A 24,820-nucleotide genomic window follows, 5' to 3' on the forward strand; every position below is an offset into this window, starting at 1 on the left:
TGCTTGATAAAAACATATTTTGATGTCTTAAAGTCAACATGGAACAGCATTAACATCTATGTTTTATGTACAACCCTTAATATTCCCATTCCCATACACTCATAAAGTTGTTGTATAGGAATACTAAAATAAACATCAAGATGACCTATTGGCATATTCTCGTTCATTTTATCTCAAGCGTGGCATAGCATTTAAATAGCGAAAGGTTAATGGCATTACAATGACTTCCTCAAACAGGTTATTGATTAAGTACTCATTAACGTTTGGATGCTCCCCAGCTGATGCAGCATATAATATACTGTAATGCTCCAGACTCGTGGCCATATGGGCCTGTTATACACATATGATAGCCAGTTCAAAAGTTCTGTTGCTGTAACATTTTACTGCTGATAGATTTCCTCCTTTCATTGGTGTACCACATGCAGTATTAAAAAAATACGACCCACTGTGTGGGAGCTAAAGCACTGACAGTTAAGAGCGTGATTAATGCATGACAATATGTTGAACGTGAACTACTTGGAGTATATATGAGCTTGTTTTCAGTGAGAAACATGAAATATGGACTGTGCTATGCTAACAGAGTCCACATTTTGTCAGTAATGGTTGACTCTTTACAATGATTTCTGTTGTTCTTGGTACTAAGCTAAATATATTTTTGTAACACTTTATTTTAAGGTGTCCTTGTTACAGGTACTTAATATAATAATAACAATCATGCATTATTACATTCAAGTAACTCTAAACCAAACCATAATCCTAACCCTAACCATATAGTAAGTACATACAGGTGTTCCGAAAACAGATGCAACCACATTAAAAAAGTTAACAGCTTAAGTCATTTGTGGATTAATGCTTATGGGAGACGTGAACTGTTTCAAACAATTCAGTTAGATTTGTTGAACTGGTTAACTAAGAAGAATGATTCATTCGCGATCTGGACATCACTACACTGCAGCGTTGTGAACGCACTCACAACAGACCCAGAAGAGAAGACAATGTTTAATAAAGGTGTGTTTTATTTGGACCAAAATGTATTTTCAATGCTTCAACAAATTCTTACTGACCCTCTGATGTCACATGGACTACTTTGATGATGTTTTTATTACCTTTCTAACCATGGACAGTATACTGTACATAGATTTTCAATGGAGGGACAGAAAGCTCTTGGACTAAATCTAATATCTTAAACTGTCTTCCAAAGATGAACGGAGGTCTTATGGGTTTGGAACGATATGAGGGTGAGTCATTAAAGACATAATTTTCATTTTTCGGCGAACTAACCCTTTAATTATATATACTTAAGATGTTTTAAGCCTTCATTTGTGGGAGGGCCACAAACCCAGAAACCCTAATTCTGATCATGTGATCTCAACATGTCTGACCCTTTGAGGAGAACCATATTATTTCAAATAAATCATATTTATATTATGTATTAATATATTTTACTCCTCTACTGATATGACTGGAGTCTTTGTCTCACTTGAGTCACCATGGTTTTAAACATACTTTTCAAAAGTAAAACATTTATGTGTAAAACTTTTTTAATGAGGAAATAATTACTAAGTGCACATTTAAATTGCATTGGTCATGCCATGTTTCTGTTGACCTTTTGCACTGAGGACTGGCATATATTGTCTGTATACAGAGGCTCTGATTACATTACAGATTATAAGAGTTATAATTGCAGGGTTGTTCTTCCTGGCTTGTGTCTTTTCAAGTAAATAACTATTTTTTTCAGCAGCATAGAGTTATTAATCACTAAAGATTTTTTAAATCAAATGAACACCTTATACTTGCTGCATGATGAATGAATTTCTCTAGTGAGAAAGAGCTAAGTATACTGTATTAGGCCTGTGCGCCAATAAAAACTCTCGCTGTATCCTGTACCATGTTTGGGATTCGGTGAAATCAAAGAGTCCCAAACATTCAAAACATACTTTCTAAAAACAAATAAAACGATCATCTGCTCTCATCTGTGTTCAGTGACTGAAAGGAGCCATTATGAAATCTGGCAGACTCCACAGCTTGCTGGCAGTTTGAAGCGGTCCTCAATGTTTTGGTCAATGAGTTTTGCAAGGGTAAGAACTTTCTGTGCCAAATTCATAATTTATTGCAAAGAGGCTCATTTGACATGGTAAATGGAAGTCTTAAATCTTTTGCAGGGTTCAAGCGTGGTAGATAAACAGTACACAAGACCTTGATAAAAAGACTGTAAGAGACAAAACGAGAGAATCCAATAAGCAATTTATGGGAATTAAAGGTGATGTAATCCTACTACCTGACAAATATCATTAACATTGATGCTGATGAGATATTACACTCATCTACAGACTCTGTAAACCAAGGAGTTGTAATATACCTGGAGTAAGCTGTTAGCATTCCCACTGAGAGGTCGAGTAAAATAGCTAGCATCAGTTACTACACCATTAAGCAATTAAAAATTGTCAGAACGTTATTTAAAGACACCAGATTTTTTAAGTCCCGATGTGAAAAATACTCTTAATGTTTTCAGCAATACCCAATTGGATAAATTGCCTTTGAATTGCCCTCTAGAGAGAGCCAAGACCTGATGGATATACAGTACATAATCTTCTCTGTCCATACAAATGCCACTGCAGCATGTCCTTTTATTATTTTCCAATTTGAAACAAAGACTCAGTTTGTCATTACATTTATTTAAGTTAGATACAAGTCACTTAGAATGAAAAAAAAGGTTTTCTTTTTTAGAAGTGGTTGAAGTTGTTCTTCTGCCTCTGAGTATGCACTTCCCACAATTCACTCTGCGGGACTTCTGCACTGACCTGTAGCAAGATTAGACAAAATGGACAGTTGGGCTGCAGGGGATACACAAGAAGGGTATACTGTCAGATTCAGCAATAATTTATTTTATAGCAAAAAGTGTAGGAGACATAGGTCTCCTTGTTCCTTCAGACAGGAAGGAAGAAATGCAAAAATAAAATGCAACCAACCATTGGACATTTAGGACAGCAAGGCTTGTCAAATTTTGTGTTTTGTTAGTAATCGTGCATATCATTGCATCATTTTCACTTTAGATTTTTGTTTACTTTTGTGCTATAAAATCTCTGATTTCAAATTTGGGTCCTGAAGAAAAACCTATTAAGAACAACATGAACAGAATAGCATGGAGTTTTTTATATGGTCTAATAAAATTATCTGACGACTTTATCAGAAACATGTTAAAACAAGTTTTCGCCTTGGACATTCATCAAAGCATGGTGCCTGTCTGTTTGCAATTTATTAAAATGTAATTTCTGAAAATGCAAAAATAAATAAATTAATAAATGCAGAATACTGCTGACTAGGAAATATATTGATATGAATGCATAAAGCAGTTTATTTACTCATAGGTTGCATTTTCGTATACAAATTAACCCTTGGTTAAAAGTTAGTATGCAGTATACAGCTAAAGCTTACTTGCAGAGGTTTTGTTTCCCATAATCCATTAGCTTCTTCTCCAAACTATTGTCGTTGAACAAATTGGGATTTGGCAGGTCATAGGTCGGGTGGAGTCATATTACAGAATATGCTGTACAATTTATATAATTTTAAACGTAAAACAGCCATACAAAAACTGAGATGAACATTGTTAGATGTCAGCGATTGTGGGCGATTTCACAGCACAGGCATCAGACACTCTCTATATGTGGGCTTTATTATTTATTTATTTCATATCGTCTTTAAAGCATCCACATCTCTGAGGGGTACGACACAGACTTCATCTTTATAGTGAAGTCAAGGACAGGTTCTATTTTAATAAATGTCTCTGGAGAGTTCAAATCCGTGTCTCAAAGGAGGGTATCACGGTAGCAGTCATTTTGAGGGTGTGTAGTTGGATGTACAAACACTCACAGGAGCAGGGAAAATGTGTGCACCAGCATATACATATGACTAATCTACTTAAATGAGAGCAGGGACATATTTTTCTGCTCTTTGAACACCACTTAATATCATCACGGTGGTTTGCGCAAGATAATATACTTTCAGCATTATGTGTGATATGATATTGGGCTTGCTGAAACATGATTTCTCAAAATTGAAATTCTTGAGTCAGGGACTATCATACAGTATCTCCCTCTATCTTTTGACACTCCAGACGCCAGAAAATTATCAATCTTACTGCTATAAACATTTTGATTAAAATGATACGTTTTCTTAGGAAGACAGTATAGGGCTATGCTATGCTCTCCATGAATAGGGCCTGAAACTCTTTAAAAAGAGCATAAACACTATCTTAATTATAAATCTTCAACCAACAAATGTTCAGTGAAAGGAGGTGTTTTATCTTGATAATATGTAGATCATTGTACATGGAAGGCCAAACTAAATATTCTGTTTTTTGTTGTTTTACTGTTCTTTTATTTTCTACATTAATTTTAAATCATTTTTAAGTAAAGTTTTTATTAGTTGTATTCTATTATTATAATTACTTTTAATTAATATATTCTGTGATCAATAGGCTTTATTGGCTATGCAAGTTGTCTTATGAAAATGAAAATAAAAATTAGTTCATTATTATGGAATTAAATGTATTTGATATAAAAATACTATTTTGTGCAAACATTTCTATACATTTTCCAGCAATTTACAGGCTCTTGGATCTATAGACCGCTGAAATGCAAAGCATTTTTCTTAAAGGATTAAGGTAGAAAGCTCATTGAGGTGTGCACTTTGATAACAGTGAATAATTTTGCACAATTCTTTAATTCCTTTCCACCTATTTATATGACATTTATTTTCAAGAATTATATGATTAGTTTGTTTGAGCTGGGAGCTTGTTCACAACAATCCATCCCGAGTCGATTGCATTGTTCTGCCATTTGCCAGCAGCTGGAGAGATTATAGCACTAGTGTTTTAAAACAGGCATGTAATTATCTATTTCTAGTATAAACAAACCTCTAGCCCAAGGGAACTCTTGGACCTCTATAACTGCCATGTTCCATAGGAAAAGTGAGTGGGCTGCCTTTGTGCATTTTCTGCGTCTGTCCCTGAGAAAACATGCCATGTGCACATGAACTGTTAAATGTTTTTCCCTGAGAAGATCACATTCTGGCACATGTCGGTGCTGGTTTCTTACAGCATGCTAAAAGAAACACAAAGGTGATGAAACTTATCTGTAGTCATCAACAGAATATCGACCCTGTTGGTCCCCTAAGTGAGCCTTGGAAAATTAGATTGCTGAAATGATATCATGAAAGCTATCACAATGACTTCTGCTTAGCAGTTGACCAAAGCCCCCGCAGATATAGCATACTCTCAGTGGGCTTCAAGCATCATACAGAATTTCTTTTAAAGAAGGAATATATGGAATATTTACATTGCAAAAATAATGTTCAGGTAAAGAGGCCATGAATCAAATTGTGATAACCAGTAGATGAACGGCACTTGTTTTCAGTGTTATATGTGAGAAAATAGACAGTAGAATTCTTTCTGTGAAAAATTTGCTTTTGACATACAGTACATATAGGCCAGCTGGGATATTACTGACAATTTTCTGAATGGGACAAAGTAAAACAGCCTTCAAAAGGTTTACATTATATTATATTTCACTGCAATGTTTTAGGTTATCATTGTCATTATCAGACATTATTCTGGGTAATTATCCCGCTTTCATGCTTATTGAGCAAATAAATAAATAAATGCTTGAATGTATTTTATAATTTATACCTATGCATTATATTAAAGTTGCCAATATATAAAAACAATATTACAGTAATATTAACACTGATGTAATGTAGTGCATTTTCTTCAGTCAATAAGATGTAAGATGATGTAAGTTGCATTTGTTTAGACTAAAACTGGCATAAGACTATCACATTCCAAACAGGATAAATCCGTCTCTGAAAGATGACTTTGAAGTCTTGTCCTCCATATTGACTGCTTGTTACAAACCAAAGTACTTAAAACTGGCCATTTTTAAGGGCACTTTGGAATGAACTGATGGAGACTTCGCTCCTGTAATTGATGCTGCAAACAATACCTCCTTAACTGAAGATGACAAACTGCACCTATTCGAGAACCTATTTGGGGTCAACTGAGTGGTGCACTCTACTAAGCCACTAGCTCTAAGGTTGTGGGTTCGAGTCCAGGTTGGTAAATGCTGTGGGGACGTTGTGGCCCAGTGGTTAGAGATTCAGACTTGTAATCCAAAGGTTGTGAGTTCGAGTCTCGGGAATTGTAGGTGGGGTTGAATGTGAATGTGAATGTGAATGTACAGTGCTCTCTCCAACTTCAATACCAAAACTGCTGTGTGTGTGTGTGTGTGTGTGTGTGTGTGTGTGTGTTCACTGCTGTATGTGTGCACTTTGGATGGTTTAAATGCAGAGTATGAATTTTGAATATATCACGTCACTCACCAAAGAATCTGTCAGTAAACCGCTATAAACACTTCCAGTGTGAAGAACATTTTTAAGGTTCTTTAAAGAATCTTGTACCGCTATAAATAACTTTTTGTGCAGTGGAATGGTTTTATAGAACAATTGCTGCCAACATAGAACCTTTGCACCTTTATAGTGCAAGGAACGTTATTTTATTTTTATTTTATTTATTTTTTTGGTGCCCTACAGCCTTTTTCCATTTGAAGCTCTCAGTTTAGTGTCCAATCAGAATCAATTGTCCCAGAAAGCAGTACAATAATAAGAAATATTTACTCATTAGTTTTATATCTTGGCTGTTCATTAAAATAGTTTCCTGTATTTCTTTATGTAAAAAATCTGACCTAGTTGTTTTGATATTCATATTTCAGTTTTGCTCCACCTAGCTTGAGCTCTTTTACTACTTCCCACTGCAGAATGAGTGATATATCTTTACTCAAAGTCCCAGTATGTTCATTTATAACAGGGGTTGTTTTGGGTCAGATATTATATCACAAAGTACCAACTGAATTATATTACACTGCATGTTTTGAAACCCTTTTAACTTTTATTATAGCTATAGGGATATTTTACTTATACTAGCACCCTCAGTACAACATTGCCTCATTTAAAAGGGTGTTTTTTATTTCAGTCTTAATAAGGAAAGGAACCCCACCTGCAAAACTTCAAACACAGGCAACAGTCCAACAAAGTACAGATCCATGTGGACTCCTACATCTCAGACCCCTTATGTTGATCGTTAGGAGTATGACAGTACCATTCCTTCCTTCTAACTAGCCTCACATTTGTCCATGCTGCAGTGGTCTTGCTATGGTTTGCTGTGAGTAGAAGTAATAGTGAGGTGTGAAACTCTGAGCCACTTTGAGCAAACTGTGATCGCCTTATCAGTGGACTCTTTTTAATGGGATTTTCTGCTCTGCCCGCCAGTGCTGTTTTGCTGCTTGTTGTCTGGGTGTCTCAACTCCTGCTAACATGCAAAGTTTGTTCCTTGAGAGAGAGAAGATTCAAGCAAACAGCACATAGTTCAGATGGGGTCTTGGTCATCTCCTTATCTCTGAGCATAAACAGACACACAATATGTTAAAGGCGATATAAGGTGGCCAGCAATATGTTTAGAAATCTCCCATTCTCTATATCAGCATATGAAGTGGTTCCATTAATTATGTTGCAGCTGATAAAGAAATAATACTCGAAGTTTAATTATTCTTCATTTACAGGTTTTTGTGAGTGTGCAATTTAATTTATTGTTATAAAAAAAGAGGAGGTTTAATGAGCACACAGAGCGCTTGCCACAAGATAATGTAGAGCATTGTTAACGTCTCATGACAGTAAGCTCATTTCAATTAATTACTGACTAAATAGTTAGTCTAAAAACTTTTTCCTGTTTGAATTAAAATACATTTCTAAAATTAGATATGCAATGTAATAATGCAATATTTGATAAATGTTTTCCATGTGATAAAGTGTGTAAAATTTCAGTAGCAAAATTACTAACTAGTGTCTGCCCCACTTTAACTGTCTCTTCAACAACCCTGTCATTTGCCTCTGTCTCTTGGGATGGTTTCGAATCTGTTCATTTCCAGGCATCGAACAAGGTGATTGACAAGCTTAAAACCTTATTTTGTTCTAACGATATTATTCACCCGAGATTCTTAAAATGAATCATCAATTCAATAGGACCTGGTTTGGTGTCTCATCTCAGTAAGTGTCTCCAGACTGGCTATGTCCATGCCAATTTTAAAGTGGCTACAGTCACTCTCACTCCCTGCTCAAGAATCCTTCACTGGATTCTCCTACTCTAAAACATTTTAAGCCAATCTCTGTCTTACCATTAATTTCTAAGGTGTTGGAGAAAAATTGTGCTGGATCAGCTTCAACATTTTCTGACAAGTAATTGTACTTATGATGTTTTTCAATCTGGTTTTAATTTTGCTCGCAGTACTTTGTCTGCCCTCTTGAGAGTGTTAAACAATATTTATCTCTGGAGACTGGAGACTCAGTGGTTATTATTATTATTTTGTTTTTAACAGCCGCTTTTGATACTGTAGACCACTACACACTATTATCCAGTCCTGGTTGGGTCTAAAAGCTACCGTTCTTAACCGATTTCAGCCTTTAGAAATTAGAATGGCCCCTTCTGTCTTAAGTCCCTACTAAAAACATTGTTTTCATTAGTTTAGTGATTACTATTATACAGTGATTTTTAAACAGGTTGTTCTTTTGTTTATCTGGTTTACTTTGTGTGCATTTTTTATTTATTTATCATTTTTTCTTCTGTAAAGCACTTTGGTCAGCCTAGCGGCTGATGTAAAAGTGCTATACAAATAAAATGAAGTTGAAATTGAAATGTGTTCCAAAATAGTGGGTCAACCCCTTTTTTATACAAAAAAGTATACAAATTATCCTATCATAAAAATATTGGAACGTAGGACAATAATATTGTTTCTGAACTGAATCATGTGTTGCATAATGAATTTATACTGTTGCCATCCAACTGGCCGCATATGGTCCCAAGTAATTAATGAATTAGGTTAAAGTTTTCCTTTGTACACCAAGCTGTATTAGAGCTCAGCGTGCCCTGCCCTCACCGCGTCTTTTCTTGCCGGTGTGGTTCACAAGTGAAGACCAGCGCCCCCTTCAGCTGCGAGTGGACCAGAGCCGGCGCCAGCACAGCACTGATGAGGGGGCAGCTGAGGTGACAAAAGGGGGAAATGACATAGCACAGAGTAAAAGTAAAAAAATAAATAAAAAATCACATATTTGTCGGACCAATATTACTACAGCTATTAGAATACAGGGTTCCCACAGATAGAGATTTGGTTGTGAGGCAGGTCAGTGGAAGTGTTTTTTTTTTGTTGTTGTTTTTTTTTAAGTGCAAGGTCGCTTTTTAAAAGCTGAATTTCTTTGAACTTGAGCACCATATTTTAGAATGATGTAGGCTATTATGCACGAGAATTTTGCCCGAGAAGCTGCTAAAGACCTGAGACAAAAGCGCAGCATTCAAGACATCGGGTAGCGCATTTACATTAAAATACAATGGGAAAGTACAGCAGTGGAATGAAAAATGTGGTTGGACGTCTACCCACGCAAGAGCAAGTTGTTGCCCAGGCAATGAACTGTCTTTCTGGGAATGGTTCTAGACTCCGCCCTAATGCGGGCATGGATCTCACCGCTGTATCGAAGCTGTGGCCCCCAGAAGACCACTCACCTGTTCCAAACAGGATTGAGGATGGGCGTGGCCTCCAAAAGGAAGGTGATCACAATAGACACGTCCAACTCCGGGTGGGGGACACTGTTGGAGGGCAATCCAGCATTTGGCTCATGGGCAGCGCAGTAGCGATGCCTGCATATCAAATGCCTGGAAATGGTGGTGGTCTCCTTAGCCCTGAAGAACTTCCTTCTGGCCATCAAGGGTCACCATGTTCTGTTACGTTCGGACAGCATGACAGTGGTGTATTATATCAACCACAGAGGTAGCCTCAGGTCTCATGCCTTATACAGGTTGGTTTGTCACCTCCTGCTTTGGGCACAGAAGGAACTCCTCTCACTAAGGGCGGTTCATATGCCAAGCAAGCTGAACCTGGGAGCGGACATGCTGTCCAGAGGCAAAGTAGCCCCGGATGATTGGGCGCTACATCCTCAGACAGTACTGTGAATTTGGGCAGTCTTTGGGAAGGCACGAGGTTGACCTCTTCGCCTCAGAAGACAACTTTCATTGCTCAACATTTTTGGTGTTGTATGTTGCCTGTGTGTGTTTCCTCTTATCACCCCGATTCAACAAGTCATCAGGCGAGTCAGGGAAACCAAATGCTCCCTCCTCTTAGTAGCTCAGCTCTGGAGGAACCAGGCTTGGTTTCCAGAGCTGACACAGCTCATAACGATGGCCCAGTGGCCCATCCCGTTGAGGAGGGACCTTTTCTCACAGACGAAAGACATGATTTGGCATCCCTGTCCAGAGCTGTGGAGCCTTCATGTCTGGTGCCTCAACGGGAGTCTGATAGGCTCCCAGCAAGAGTAAGTAACACCATTCTTGAGGCAAGAGCGCCATCTACGAGATGGCACTATGGCCAGAAATGGTCAGTATTCTTCAATTGGTGCTCTGCAAGGAAATCGGACCCGTTTTCATATTATGTGTTCTACATTGTAACAACATTTAGTTTTAAAGAATAATTAACTCAAATGATATATAGGGAATTTGAATAATTAATCAGAAATATGATTAATTTATATCTCAGATGACAGTTACATTAAATTTGATTGATTATGAAAAATAGCTCAATTGCCTATACCAATAAATAATCACAGGGCATTGTAATTTACTCATTAATATGTCAATATTCCATTCTTCATATCAATTGTTGTGATAGCTCTTACTGTAAATTACTGTCCAGCAAACCACTGTTGACCTATCAATTTTCAATAAAGTTATCACGCCTTATAATTCAAGGAAAAATATTCTCTGGCCATGAAAACATTATCCTATCCTTATGATAAATTTAGTTTCTAAATTTAGAGCTTGTAGCTATAGATCAGACATCTCAGTGACTCGTAATGTAAGTGGGGTGGAGTCCAAGCCAATCGTTAGTATATGGGTTTTTAATAACATCAACTAGTAATACATTAAACTACAAATCACACAGAGTAAATATGCGTACGACAATACAAACAATAAGCTTTATACAAGACATAACGGAATCCAAATAAAAGAGAGAGAGAGAGAGAGAAAGAGAGAGAGAGAGAGAGAGAGAAAATAGAATGAGATCACATAAGGAGCTCAGGTATGGAAATCATAGTCAGTAACTTTTGGAAGCCAACAACGATCAGATCATAACAACACTTTAAAGCAGCATTTAAATCTCCATAGAGAAAGTGATACTTGCAAAGTGTCCAATGTGCATGAGCTGGACATCGGGGCGCGCTGGATCTTTTGAAACCGGCGTGCGCGTGCTGGAGACCGGCGCACGCTGGAGCACGTGGTCTTTTGTTCTGTCCTCGTGCGGTATTTGAAAGGTTCAACAAACAATGTTCCATAATTCGTTTTCCTTGCGTGGAGAGGCGAATAGTTGAATAAACTTTGTAAAGAAAAGAAAAGAAACAACAAAAACGAAAGCTTCCAAAGGAGCCATTAAAATGGCTTTTTCTCTCAGCCCCTGTGCTGAGGGGGCTTGCGCTATGAGCGCGGCCTAAGGACGCGCGGAAGCAACGTTGGTCGCACAGGAGAGCAGCGTGTCCGAGAACGGAGAAGGAGAAGAAGAGAGAAGGCGGACCTTGTTCGGTCGTTCTTATGGCTTGAGATGGTCCCCGCCTCTTTTCGCGTTAACAGCCAATGAAAGTCCGCGATCTGAAGCGGAGGGAAAAGTTCCTTTGTCTCTGTGGAGACAACCCCCCGATGATCTAGGGCCTGTCTGATTCCATCAGGGATATTTCTAGCAAGTTTGTAATTCAGATTACATACATTTTTCATTACTTTGCTCTAGATAAATGGGTCTGTCAGAGCATGACGATTAGAACAATACTAAACATAATATATATATGTGATCAAAACATGAAGTTACATTCAAATGCAGAATAACACATATTTAAAGATTTGCTTAACACATGATAACACTGCAGATAGTCCCAATTTATATGGGAAACATCTAAATGTACCAAAAGGGAATACGTAATACATTTATAAAACATAAAAACAAAAAGGTAATGAATTCATTCCATAGAATGCATTGGGGAGAAGATTTGGCTTCTCTCCTCTCCTGTTGTCCAGGGAGGTCGTAAAGTTTTACGACCTGCAGGGGTGGGGGTTGCAGAAACATGGCTCTCTTTGAGAAAGTTAAAGTGAGGAGAGACATTTCCTAAAGTATAAGCTAGCAACTTATACTCTTCACATAACAAGGATTAACCATTTTATGCAATCCATAAACATATTTAAAATACATATTATTAATAAAATTATGAAAGTAAGGAACTTCTAAGAAAGGTTTCCTTCGTCTTCAGAAATTTGGTTGGGGGTTTTCATTTCTCCTTTGAGATTTGCACGGGTATCGTAAATTAATTTAAGTCCAGCCAGGCTGGCGCCAAGCCAGGCAATTAGTGCAAAATGGGTTTCATTTGGAAAATCTGAATTAAACACATGAATCGATGATCTGCATATCCGTTACAACATGCTGACTTTTCTGCAAGAGCTGCTGAATAAGGGGCGCGCCCCATCCGCGCTCAAAGTATATGTGGCAGCCATCATGGTGAATCATTCTCTTGAGGTCGGCCACTCAATGGGCAAGAACAACTTTGTCATTTAATTTCTGAAAGGCAAGAGGAGACTGAATCCTCCTCACCCCCAGACAGTGCCATATTGGGACTTATCCATGGTCCTGAGGGCCCCGAAAAGGCCCCTGTTTGAGCCGCTCTATTCGGTTACCTGGCAGCCCTTATCGCTTAAAAGGCCCTTCTCCTTACTTTGGCGTTGGTTAAGCGAGTGGGTGACTTGCAAGCGCTGTCAGTCAGTGCTTTGTGGCTTGATTTTAGGCTTAATGACTGTAAGGTCATTTTGAAACCGAGACATGGCTATGTTCCTAAGTGCTCGCTACCCAAGTGCTTTTAGAGTATAAGTAATATCCTTATTGGCGCTCCCTGCTGCAGACGGCGAGCAGGGATTGAACATGCTCTACCCTGTTAGGGTTTTGAGGGTCTATGTAGAACGTTCTAAAATGTTCAGGCAGTCTGAACAATTGTTTGTTTGCTTTGTAGGCCACCAGAAGGGTCTACTGGTTACAAAGCAAAGACTGTCTCACTGGATTGTTTATGCTATAGCTTTGTGTTACGCATCTGAAGGATTCGAATGCCCTTTTGGTGTGAGAGCCCCCTCCACAAGGGGAATGGACTCCTCATGGGCACAGTCCACTTTTGCTAGTTTCTCAAGCCCTTAGCTAAGATTTGGGGCAAGATAATGTCCGTGTTAGGGCCCTTATTAGTGCTCTAACACTGGGCTTGCAGAGCAGCATGTGATTGTTTCTCATAGTGCGGCATGATTGGATTTGTTCCCACATAACAAGAATGAACGTTTGAAAGGGTATGCTTTTGGTTACTTGACGTAATCGGGGTTCCCTGAGATAAGAGAATGACTTTTATGTCACTAGCTGCACTAAAAGCTGCATGAATCGATGACTGCTTCAGTCAAATGATCAGATGAATGGCACTACGGGCTGACTTATACAGCGACCAGCCCTGCCCCTTCTGGCGGGTCGAAGCGCCATTGGTTTGGGCAGCTACACAAATGTGAACAAATCAGGCTTCAGCAGAATGGAAAAAATAGTTTTTCCCATACACATAACGCTCGTTCCCTTATCTCAGGGAACCCTGGTTTCATCAAGAAACCGAAAGTGCTTCGCATTCAAAGTGAAACACAGCATCACACATGTGCGGCAACCAAATGTGACATATATATATGTATATCATATTGTATGGATTAGACTGCCTTAAAAAAGTATGCTTATCTTTTCAGTTATTTACAAATTGTCATTCATCATTTATATTTAAATTAATTTAAGTTAAATAGATAAATAAATAAATAAAGATTAAAGTTCCGTTTAGAACAATGTAAAATTGTGGGTTTTTTAGCTCACCATCATGGAGATTATCATGTTGTTATTTTATTCTCACTTTATTCTGTATAATTTATCTGATATAACTTCAAAATTCATATGTTGAACTCGTATCTGAAATGCAGTTCACCAGGTTCTGCTCAAATAATCAGTATCAATGTCATTTCTTTTTTGCATCTGTTTTACTCACAGAATTGGAAACGGTTAGTTCAAAGATAACTCATTTAGTTGCTTTGTGTGCTTATATTCAGAATATATGTTTAAAGACTGATCAAACAACACCCCCCCCCCAACAATACATCAAAAGAGCTTCACTTATTTAAAACGGGGTTGTTTGATGTGCATTTTTAGCTTGTATTGCCATGAGTACCTGTCCTTCTGAATTTGTGTTCATCAGATCTCATGAGTTCATGAAAAAATACAGTGAGACTGAAAATTATTATTATTCTTGCACTGCATGTGCAGTTAGGACCACTGGCCTGTATTTAGATTTAGATTTCCTAGTAAATCTAAACATACAAGTTTTTTATATACTGTGGTTTGAGTTGCAGTGCGATATAAATGTAAATCATACTGTTCAATGAGCCTTATAAAATACACTGTCATTTCAAATGCCATGACCAGCCCATAATAAGTGGAAGTAATATAGTGTATTATGAAAATATTAATGCCTTTATGAATCCTGAGAAATAATATCCAATGCAATAATAACACATTTTTTCTCATCCTTTTGTTTTAGCAATTCTATCCATTATTTTTTTTTTACACCAAATTCAACAAAACACAATTTTTAGGGCCAGTCTGTGGTGCTCAAGTTAAAAGACGTTCAGCCTTTAAAAAACATGTCTCAAGACCTTACTTTTTCTCCCATTTCACTGCTGCATCTTCAGAGCAAAAACACATTCTGTATGACTGACCTCTTAGCCGACACATTCTTTACATTAAAATCCTCATAGTCACATGAACACAATGCTATAATTTTAGCCCATTTTCATTTTTTTCCTCAGTAAAGCCTTTGTTCCTTGGATTATCTAATGTCATATGAGTCTCTGCTCTGTAGTAAAGGATTCCATGGCTTAAAGCTATCTGATAAACAGGCTATGTATGAGCTTTTTCATTAGAGACAGTCAATTACCTTTAAAACGCTTGTTGTGTAAATTGAGATGGAACCACAGCCTCTTGTCTGATTCAGATTCTTAGCTGTGCTCTTTGTACATAAGCATTCTTGAGGGAGAAGTCATCATCATCAACTGGATACAATTCATTCAAATTCATTCCTTATATGAAATACCTCCTATATTAGAGAGAGATACTGAACAAGGAAATACAGACATGCTCACAAATGAAAAAAATATAAAACAGCATGGCAGTGCAATACCAAATTCATGGCTTTGATAAATACTTTAATGCACTATAAATACTCATCATTAAAGTGTCTACTGACGTCCTCAAATTCAGTGTTTTTGTTTATTGCCACATCAACAAATGGAATTTAATTTATTTATAAATATTTTTTTTTTATAATTGTGTGACATAAGGCACCCAGGCTATACTTCTAAAGGCCAAATGTAGTCATTTTTTTTTAAATGTACTTTTCAGGTTTAAATTTTGTAACACCTCACTGTCAGTCGGGCCAACATTTTTTTCATTACTTAGAATGGTTTTGCTATTTATGTAATGATAATACATGCAAGTGAGGTCTTTCTTTCGATTAAGAAATGCTGCATTTTCATCCCAATTATCCTTCATCTTGATTGTCCTCTGGGATCTCAGTAAAAAATAAAATAAAATACACACACTGAAAGAGTTTCAAATTAAGTAAGTAAATCCTTTGGAATTTATTTATTAATTCTGTAGCTTTTCCATTTCATGAATCCAGTAATTTTCGTGTTTTCATGAACAATATTGTAAATTGTACTTGAAAAGCCAGTGATTACATGAAAGTCATCTCGGTCTCTTTACTTCATATTTCCATGGTCGGTCACTGAATGTTGTAATCAGTGCGATTAAAGCAGAGTGTTTCTCTTGAAAATTTAACAATGATAGTAATAAATCTACAGTTCCAGCATTTTTTGTTCAGTCATAGCTAGCCAAAGCTAATGTCTAAAACCTCCCTTGCACTTTGTCCCTGCACCACTTGGCTGGCACTGTGCTCAAAAAAATCAGTGTGATCTCTTTGTGAGAACTCCTTTCGTTATACTAAGGCTCAGGCTGCCATTCTCATTTTCCCTGGATTCCTCATCACAAACCTGAGCATGCCACACATTGGGTTTTCATTGACAGTTGATGACAGGCCTTTTTATAGCACTGATGGTCTTTCTATAGTAATAATCCAAATCATTGCATACACTGATAGAATGAAAAAAATGAACAGTCGAATTTTAAAATGTAAGGCACATTGATCAAAACACTTTGTCAACAAAAACTGAGGCTATTTAGGTTCTTAATGCCCTTCCTTATGATACTGTTAATCAGAGTTTAAACAACCACAATACAGTATATAAAACACGTCATTTTGCTAAGTCATGGTGGATCAGAACTTTCAATGTTCAAAGTTCAGTGGTCAACATTCTCAGAAAATTCTGGAAAGGTTCTCTCAAACTTATGAACAAATAATTTTCAGTAATGTTGATAGAATGTCCATTAACAGATGTTCCATTAACATCAGGTGTTTAATAATGTTCTTAAAACGTTAGCACAAATATAAAATTAATCTAAAGAGGGGTTAGAGAGCATTAGCTTTCCCATAATATTTGCAAAATAATAAAACAGAACATTCCCCTTAATGTTGTCTTTAAAGGGATAGTTTATGTTCATCTGCTTACCCCCAGGGCATCCAAGATGTAGGTGGCTTTGTTTCTTAGGTAAGACACACACAAAAAAAGCTTTTTTTTAACTCAAACCGCTGCAGTCTTTTAGGGTGCTTTCACACCTGCCTCATTTAGTTCGTTTGAATGGTACCAGAGTTCGTTTTCCCCTTCGGTGCGGTTCGTTTGGGCAGGTGAGAAAGCATAAATCGCACTCAGGTGCGCACAAAAAGTGGACCAAACAAGCGTACCGAGACCTGCTTGAAGAGGTGGTCTCGGTACGCTTTCAAACGAACTTTGGAGCGGTTCGTTTGTGGTGAGAATGTGATCCGACCTCGAACAGACCCAACTGCAAAAAGTACTGATCATTTTTGGACTAAACCAGCTGCTGTAGTCAGCTGCGCTGTGCATTATGGGATGAGGAAGTGTTTGTTGACAGTTTGCACTTTAGCATGGCAGCTCGAGAACAAACTTGGAGTAGTGAGGAGGTGCGGAGCCTCATAGAAATTTGGTCAGATGACCATGAGCATGTCAGAGTTCAGAAGAATTAATGCCCGCCTCCGCTTGAAGTTATGAGCGATGCCCGCTCGCCGTTTGCAGTGCATTAGAACATTGTAATAGATTATGGCCAGGGACAAAACCAGCCCACGCAGACGTCTCTCCATAGTTGTGTTGTCTCCGTGTTGTTTTCTGGCTTTTCCTCTTATGTTGGATGTAAATTCAAAAAAATCTAAAAGCAGTTTAGGTAATACGTCATGGCCAATGAGTGATGTAGATGTTGTCACGTGACTGCATTTTGTTTCGTTTCAACTGGTACGGACCAAAGCAATCAGTGTGGTGTGAAAAGGAACCAAAAAAGCTGAAAAATGCTACAATGTATAATTGTTTGCCCTTGGTTCGGACCAAATGAATCGAACTAGAGATGTGAAAGCACTCTTAGTCATATAATGCCAGTGGATGGGAATCATGGCTAAAACATACAAAAAAAAAAATATACACAAACAAAACCGAATTAAACCCTGCGGCTCGTGACGATACACTGATGTGTAAAGACACAAAACGATCAATCTGTGCAAGAAACTGAACCGTATTTATATGTTTTTTTTTTTTGATGCACTGCAATGTCTGCACTGTATGATCACCTCTTCAAAACACAGCCTACGTGTGAGGCATAAACAGTAAAAGAAATGGACACAGCGACCCCACTGGATTCAATGGAGACAAGTGAAGCCATTTAGAAGCACGCACTTCCTGGGGGGTCAAGCGTACTGCGCAGACTCAAACTGAGCTTGATGACGTAGATGTCATGTGAGCAACCTGTCTGACAATTGTAAGTCTTCTTATCGCTGTGCCAATAGAAATCTAAATCACCCACAGAATCTTGCAGACGTTGTTGAATAATTTTTTCCAGTTGCTTTTATGGACTCTCTATGGGATTCTCCCTTGACTTCATGCCTCCACGTCCCCCCAATTGCCTCATAGACAGTAGAAGATTGCCTGCGAGCTTTTCCTCCTGTGCGACAGAGAGTCGCAGGTTATGATGCAATCGTTAGCCTATTTTTACAAAAACTGCTTCTACGGGGCCACAACGTAAGATGCAAGGTAATGGAGCCTTTTATACATTTTCGTGTTTCTTTAGAAATAATGAATGGACAAATGGAGTCTTTAAATGCCTCAGATGTAAAGTTATTTACTGTCAAAGTGACGCCAAAATGAATGGGAGTCAATGGAATGCTAACAGCAGGTGGGGGTCAGCTAGCCAATGGCGGCGCCCAAGGGTGCTTCAATATAATATGAAACCCTGCCCCCCTGGTGGGAGGTGGCATCTTCTTCTTCTTGCTTTATAGTGGACCACAGACTTATAAGTGCATTAGAGCCACCTATCTCTCAAGTGGACCATTGAAGCACCTAATTGAGATGGTCAATTTGAGCAATAGATGCCAGGAATGCACTTATAAGTCTGCGATCTTCGGAGGCAGCATTCCAAGGCAGGAAGACATCAAGGCACGTTTGAATCCAAATTCTGCTTTACTTCCCATCTCCAGAAGTACCTTCTTCATTTTGAAGGCAGCATAGATGTATCCTTAGCTGCCTTTGATATCCCACAATCCTGTGCGTACCATTCCATGACTGTTGAACTAAAAAATAAAGATGGCATCTGAAAGTTACTTTTGGTGGCCAGTTTGTGTGTAAATGTATATTTCTGACTAACTATTTGCATTTTAGAGGTTAGTTCTAGCGAGAAATCAGTAATTAAATATTCCTTTAGTTATCACAAAAACTCATTCTATTAAGTTGTAGATCATTAAACTGTTACACTGCCTCAGAAGTCTTTCCAAAATCAGTTTCATGAGGTGCCTTTGTGCAAAATAAATAAATAAATAAATAATAAGAATAAAAAAAAAACGTGCCAGCAAAATCTTTGCCTCATTCAGCAGCGAAGCAATAAGTCAGCTGCCTAAGTCTTCGGATGCAGCCTGTGTTTTGAGAAGGCACTCATACAGTTCAGACAGTTCAGGCATTGCAGTGCATCAGAGGAAAAAACAAAACAAAAAAATAATTTTCAGTTTGTTGCACAGAATGATCGTTTTGTGTCTTTACACATCAATGTATCGTCACGAGCCACATGGTTAAATTTGGTTTTGTTTGTGTGTGTTTTTTAGTTTTATTGTATGTTTTAGCCACAATTCCAATCCACTTGCATTATAAGAGTGCAACGAATTGTTTTAAAAATCTACATACAGTAATCAACTTACTCTATGTACAGTAAATAAATTGTAGCACTACAGTTTCTTCTCTCAAAATATATGCTCTTCCTACAAAACATAGAAAAAATGAGAATTTTGAGCTTAAAAGATGTTTCGACATTTATTTATAAAGTAAGTTACTATATTTAAAATGTAAAACGGTAATAAGACATGGAGTGTTTGTTTGCATCCAAGCAGCACTCGTCTCTCTCTTCTGGCCCTTTAAACCTCCAGCTGGATACTGGCTGGTTGGCGAGACTCCTGCGGTGGCATTTAACTGAGTGGGTGACGTCACTAAACTTTCCAGCGCTCTGTGTGTGTGTGTGTGTGTGTGTGTGTGTGTGTGTGTGTGTGTGTGTGTGTGTGTTTGTGGTATGGGAAGATGAGGGAGTGTGTGTGTGTAGGCAGCGTGTGCGTGCACAGCTCTGCTCAGGACGCGCGAAGGATTCGTGTATTTCGGTGAGTGGATCTTACTTTTCCTTTGGAAAGTAAGCGTTTCGAGAACGTGGATTGTGTTTGTACGTTGCATCTAATAACAAAAGAAACTTGAAGTCCTGGAAAGTAAGTCAGCGCTTGTAGAGAACGTGTGTAAAACTTTCTTTTACATTCTGTTCGTCAGATGAAGTAATTTCAGCCATGATGTAAACATTGGTTTGTTTAAATCTGTATCTCAGGGTAATGTTACTGACGGAATTTGTAAGGATGGAATGCGCTCGAGCAGGTTCCTTCTAAAACGGATGCACGAGTGCCAGCAGGCGGGATCTTTCGGCTCTTAACTGTGATCTTCAAATTGACAAGTGGATTTTATGGAGTTGGGTGTTTGTTGCTGGGCATAGATGTTGCATCTCCTTGAGCTTTGCTTTGGTTTTTAATGAGCAGAAAAGTGCAGGTTATTGATGCGCCTGAAAGCTGTTCACTGTTTGTTTTCAGATTTATGCTATATATTTATAGTAGCCTAAATTAAAATCGGTTTGCCATTTAATATGTTGCACGTAAGAATGAGTTTCTCTCTGTAGGCTATTGTGCGATGGAAAATATATTTAGCAGACAGTCTATCATACTATTTTCCACTTCACCTGTATACACTGTACTTGTCAAAGTCTGTATGTTTATTAGTCTGGCTGTTTGTCTTTTTATTTGTCTATCTGTCTATATATCTGCTAATTTGTCTGTCTTGCTGTCTAGCTGTTTGTTTATCATCTGATACTGTAAATACTGTCTACTTGTCTTTCTGTTTATTTGTCTTTCTACTGTAGCTGTCTGTCAATCTGCATTTTGTGTAGCTGCCTTTCAGTCTTTCTATCTGTTTATTTGCTTATCTGTCATCTTCAAAATAATATTTTTTTTTCTTTGGCTGTCTATTTGTATATCATGTTCTATATTTTATGAATAGACATATGATCATATTAAGTTGCATTTTCTATAGCTTGCACAGTTTTTTTTTTTTTTTTCTCTCAGTTGTTAAAACTCCTTTTTGGCAGTGTATTGCCCCTGGAAAAGACTGGCGAGGTCTGTCCATGGATACCTCTAGAGGCCATTTCCAGGCTGTAATCTGCATGACAATACCTTTTCCTTCAGTGCGTGCCAGTCAGATTTACTGAATTTACAGTCCCTCTCTGAAGCCCCTTTCACACTGCACGTCGGACCCGCAATATTCCCGTAACATTGCCTGGTCGCCTTCTGTGTGAAAGCAACCACGTCCCGGAATTGATTACCGAATCGAACCCGGGTCGGGGACCTAGTAACATTGCGGTAATCGATCCGGAACGAGCGCTGTGTGAACAAAAGCCAGATCTAATTCCGTATCGAAGTGATGACGTGCGTTATCGCGCGACTCTTTTACTGGCTGTTTTGAAGGAAGATCAACATTCGCGACGAAAACATATGTGCAAACTGTAATGAAGCAGAGATCAGTTAGTTCCTCACTTTCCGCGCTGACGCCGAGATCGTTTGCTTGCTTCAGTGAAAGTATAACGTGCCAAGCGTTGTCGACTCGTACATTACACGTCACGCGCTGATGTCACGTGTCGTTACGGGATCTTCAAGGGCTGTGTGTGAAAGCGCGCACATATACCGGGTCATCACTGGCAGTGTGAAAGTGCCAAATCTAGCGACCAGGGAACAATTACAGGAACACTTTACCCCTGTATTTGCCGGAATGGCAGTGTGAAAGGGGCTTGAGAAAGGCAAACTGATTGCTGAATCTCAAGTCCACCATTCTGCTATAGCAAATATTCTGGCAGTAATGAGACATGAATGAATTGTTCTTGCCATGCATTCTCTGGCCATTTAGTCATTTGCACATAATAGTGCATGACTTTGTAATATATGTTTTCGGTCAATGTGTTTATTGAAAAAAAAAAAAAAGTCTGCAAGGCTTTGGAACTACTAGTTTTTTTTTTTTCTCCAATAGTTTTAAAATCCATATGATGTATATTTTTGTGAGCAATAAATGCAAATTAGGCTTATTCAGTTTCTTTTTACACTGTAAAAAATGGCAGTGAATTTAGCGGTAAATGGCTGTAAAAATTTTACACCTGTTAAATGGTTAATGGTAAGTTCCTGTACTTACTATATACAGTGGAAAACTGTATTAGACATTACATTTAATTTTACGGTAGTATGGCATTTTTAGAAGTCGAAAAATAACGTATAATTTACAGTGAATATCCATTATTGACATCCCTTTTTACATTTTCAAAATTGTTGTTTTTTTGCTGTTGAAATAACTGATTCTTCTTCATTTTCTTGTCAGTTGTGTACATTAGAGTTGCATGTTGCATCTAATGTTGTTAAATTGTTGTTTATTGCATTATTTCAGTTCCATGTGTGTTATCGTGACGGTGTTTGTTTGTGTGAATGACACTGTGCATCTTCTAATATATGTTAATATTTAAAAGCTGCTTGGGATGGGCTTTGTTTCATCATTTGACTTTCTCATCATCACCTGCTTTTGGTGGTTATCAGTGTAGTACAAAGGTGCAAAACAAATTTCAATAGGTTGGTATTTTAGCATTATATCAGTTAATGAAATAACGGTATTTAAATGTAAATTTAAGTTAAATTCGTAAAACCTAAAATGTTACTTGCTACCAAATTTTTCTGGCAACCACAGCTGTTTTTTTTTTTTTTGATTTTTTTATTTTGATTTTTTTTTTTTACTGGAAATTCCATATTTGTTTTACAGTGCAGAAAATGGGACTATTTATTATGAAAATGGCTAATAAAAACTTAATGCATACCTTTTGTTAGTAAAATAAATGACAAAATATACACTGGATGAGTGATATATATATATAACTTGTATAACTTATGTAACTTTTAAACAAGATTACAATTGTGTTAATAAAGTTACAAAAACACAAAACACAAGTCATGACTTTTCAAAAATGCCCATTTGAAATTTAGAATAAATTAACTCTTAGTTTTTGCATGTTTTAAACAAAGTTCAAATATGTGGAATGGCATGATGTTAAGAGCCGAGGGGAAGATTTGCAGTCGAGACAATCTTAAAAATGAAGCTGCTTCAAAAGCTTCTTCACATCGATGCCATAGAGCAGTGGTTCCCAATCCTGGTCCTGGAGAACCCCTAACACTGCACATTTTAGATGTCTCCCTATTCAAACACACCTGATTCAACTCATCAGCTCATTAGTGAAGACTCCAAGACCTCAAATGTGCGTGTCTGATAAGAGAGACACCAAAAGTGTGCAGTGTTGGGGGTTCTCCAGGACCACCAGAACCACTGCCATAGAGGAACCATTTTTGGTTACACAAATATAACCATTCAGTAAGAGGTTCTTTAAAGAACCTTAAAGAAAAATATCACACCATATGAACATTTTGATTTTCTCAGTTCTCGCTGGCTTTCTAGGTTTTTGTGTGTAAGTCTACTACTGTATGTAGGCCTTTGTTTGTCTGATGGAGAACATTTTGACTGTATCCAAAAACTTTTCAAGGTCAGCTGTCCCCGCTTAATCCCAAGATTCCTTTATGTCTAAAGTATATAAAATGTTTTCATAGATTGCATAGGTGCATTACTGATCTAAAAGCATATTTTTCTATTTTTATCAAACCCGAAACTCTTATTCAAGAGCAAATTTCCTTTTGATATACAATTTATGAAAGAAGTGGGGAGTTTTTTAAATGTTTGAAAACACTGTTTTTAAATTGCCTTCCGAACTGGGAAGTTAATAAATGTGCAAGATGTTCATTTTCGGTGATATGCTGATTTGCAGTTTTCAAAGAAGTGAAGGTTCAGTGGTACTATGTAGACGTTAACTTATTTAAATGAGGACAAGCCAGAGACTGTACTGTTTTTACATAAAGCTAATTATAAATACTATGACTAACCTTAACACCTAAATGGAAACGTTTGCAGTTTTAAAATGAAATATATATATTATTTATGCATGACTAATATTTAAAATTGAGGGCATCCCTGCATATCCCAAAGGAAGGTTTTGTCAGATTGAGCTCACTTCTGAGGACAAATGCATCCCCAAAGTGTAGCTAAGTAAATCCACATAAACATATAGTAGATGTGCATTCTTTGGTGTACATTAGTCCTTTGGACACCTTGAAGAAAGGAAAAATCTAATTTGCAATCTGTTAATAGGCCTAGCACATCTTACAATGCTTAACCGTAATTGCATTACACATTGATTATTTCAGTGGTGTTCAGCTCTCCTATTCTGCTGTCCTTTTAGCATAAATATCATACTTGAATAAAGAATAAAGTATTTTGCATTTTATGCACTGTGGTATTCATGACACGACTCTATTCTTGATTTCTCAATTTAAACTTTTTTTCTCTTTGTACTCATGTACAGTGAACTTCTTGTCAGAGAGCAGTAACAGTACAATCAGCTCCAGTTTTGGGGATTACTAAATGTGAAGAAAAAAAACGATCAGCATCTTTCATCTGCCAGATGTATTTTTGAAAGCACCAAATTGCAAATGAGGGCATACATAGAAAAGGATGAGGCAAACATCCAGTGACCTCATTACTGGTACAGACAGTGAATTGTCTGAATATAATGGCTCTGTCTTGAACAGCATGAATTTTTTACTTCATTACTTCATCATTGTTTTTTTTTGTTTTTTTATTATGGCTAAAATTGCTTCTTCTGTAGTTAAAGTCCAGATTAGAGGAAAACCATTAGAATTTAGAAGTGCAATTTAGAAGGATTGATCGAAATAATTCTAATTAACTTTTTTGATTTATAATTTTTCAAAGATTTTTTTCCCTCTTTTATTTTACTGTAGCATTGGCTCA

At 37.5% G+C, this 24,820-nt stretch overlaps 1 protein-coding gene across 7 annotated transcripts in view; it reads left to right on the forward strand.

Moving 5' to 3' along the window:
• gulp1a (GULP PTB domain containing engulfment adaptor 1a) overlaps positions 1 to 24,820 on the forward strand; it is a 161,516-nt gene that overhangs the window by 97,365 nt on the left and 39,331 nt on the right. Inside the window, exon 1 of one of the 7 annotated variants that reach the window (XM_052565224.1) lies at positions 19,822 to 20,001. The exons of 2 other annotated variants lie outside the window; for them this stretch is intronic. The gene's annotated coding sequence lies outside the window, so the exon portion shown is untranslated. Of the gene's footprint in view, positions 1 to 19,821; positions 20,002 to 20,039; positions 20,104 to 24,820 lie in introns of those variants that run through there. 4 more of the 7 variants (XM_052565222.1, XM_052565213.1, XM_052565220.1 and 1 more) reach the window with 4 other exon arrangements.

The sequence above is a fragment of the Carassius gibelio genome, chromosome B9, assembly GCF_023724105.1.
Source record: "Carassius gibelio isolate Cgi1373 ecotype wild population from Czech Republic chromosome B9, carGib1.2-hapl.c, whole genome shotgun sequence".
Taxonomy (NCBI): Eukaryota; Metazoa; Chordata; class Actinopteri; order Cypriniformes; family Cyprinidae; genus Carassius; species Carassius gibelio.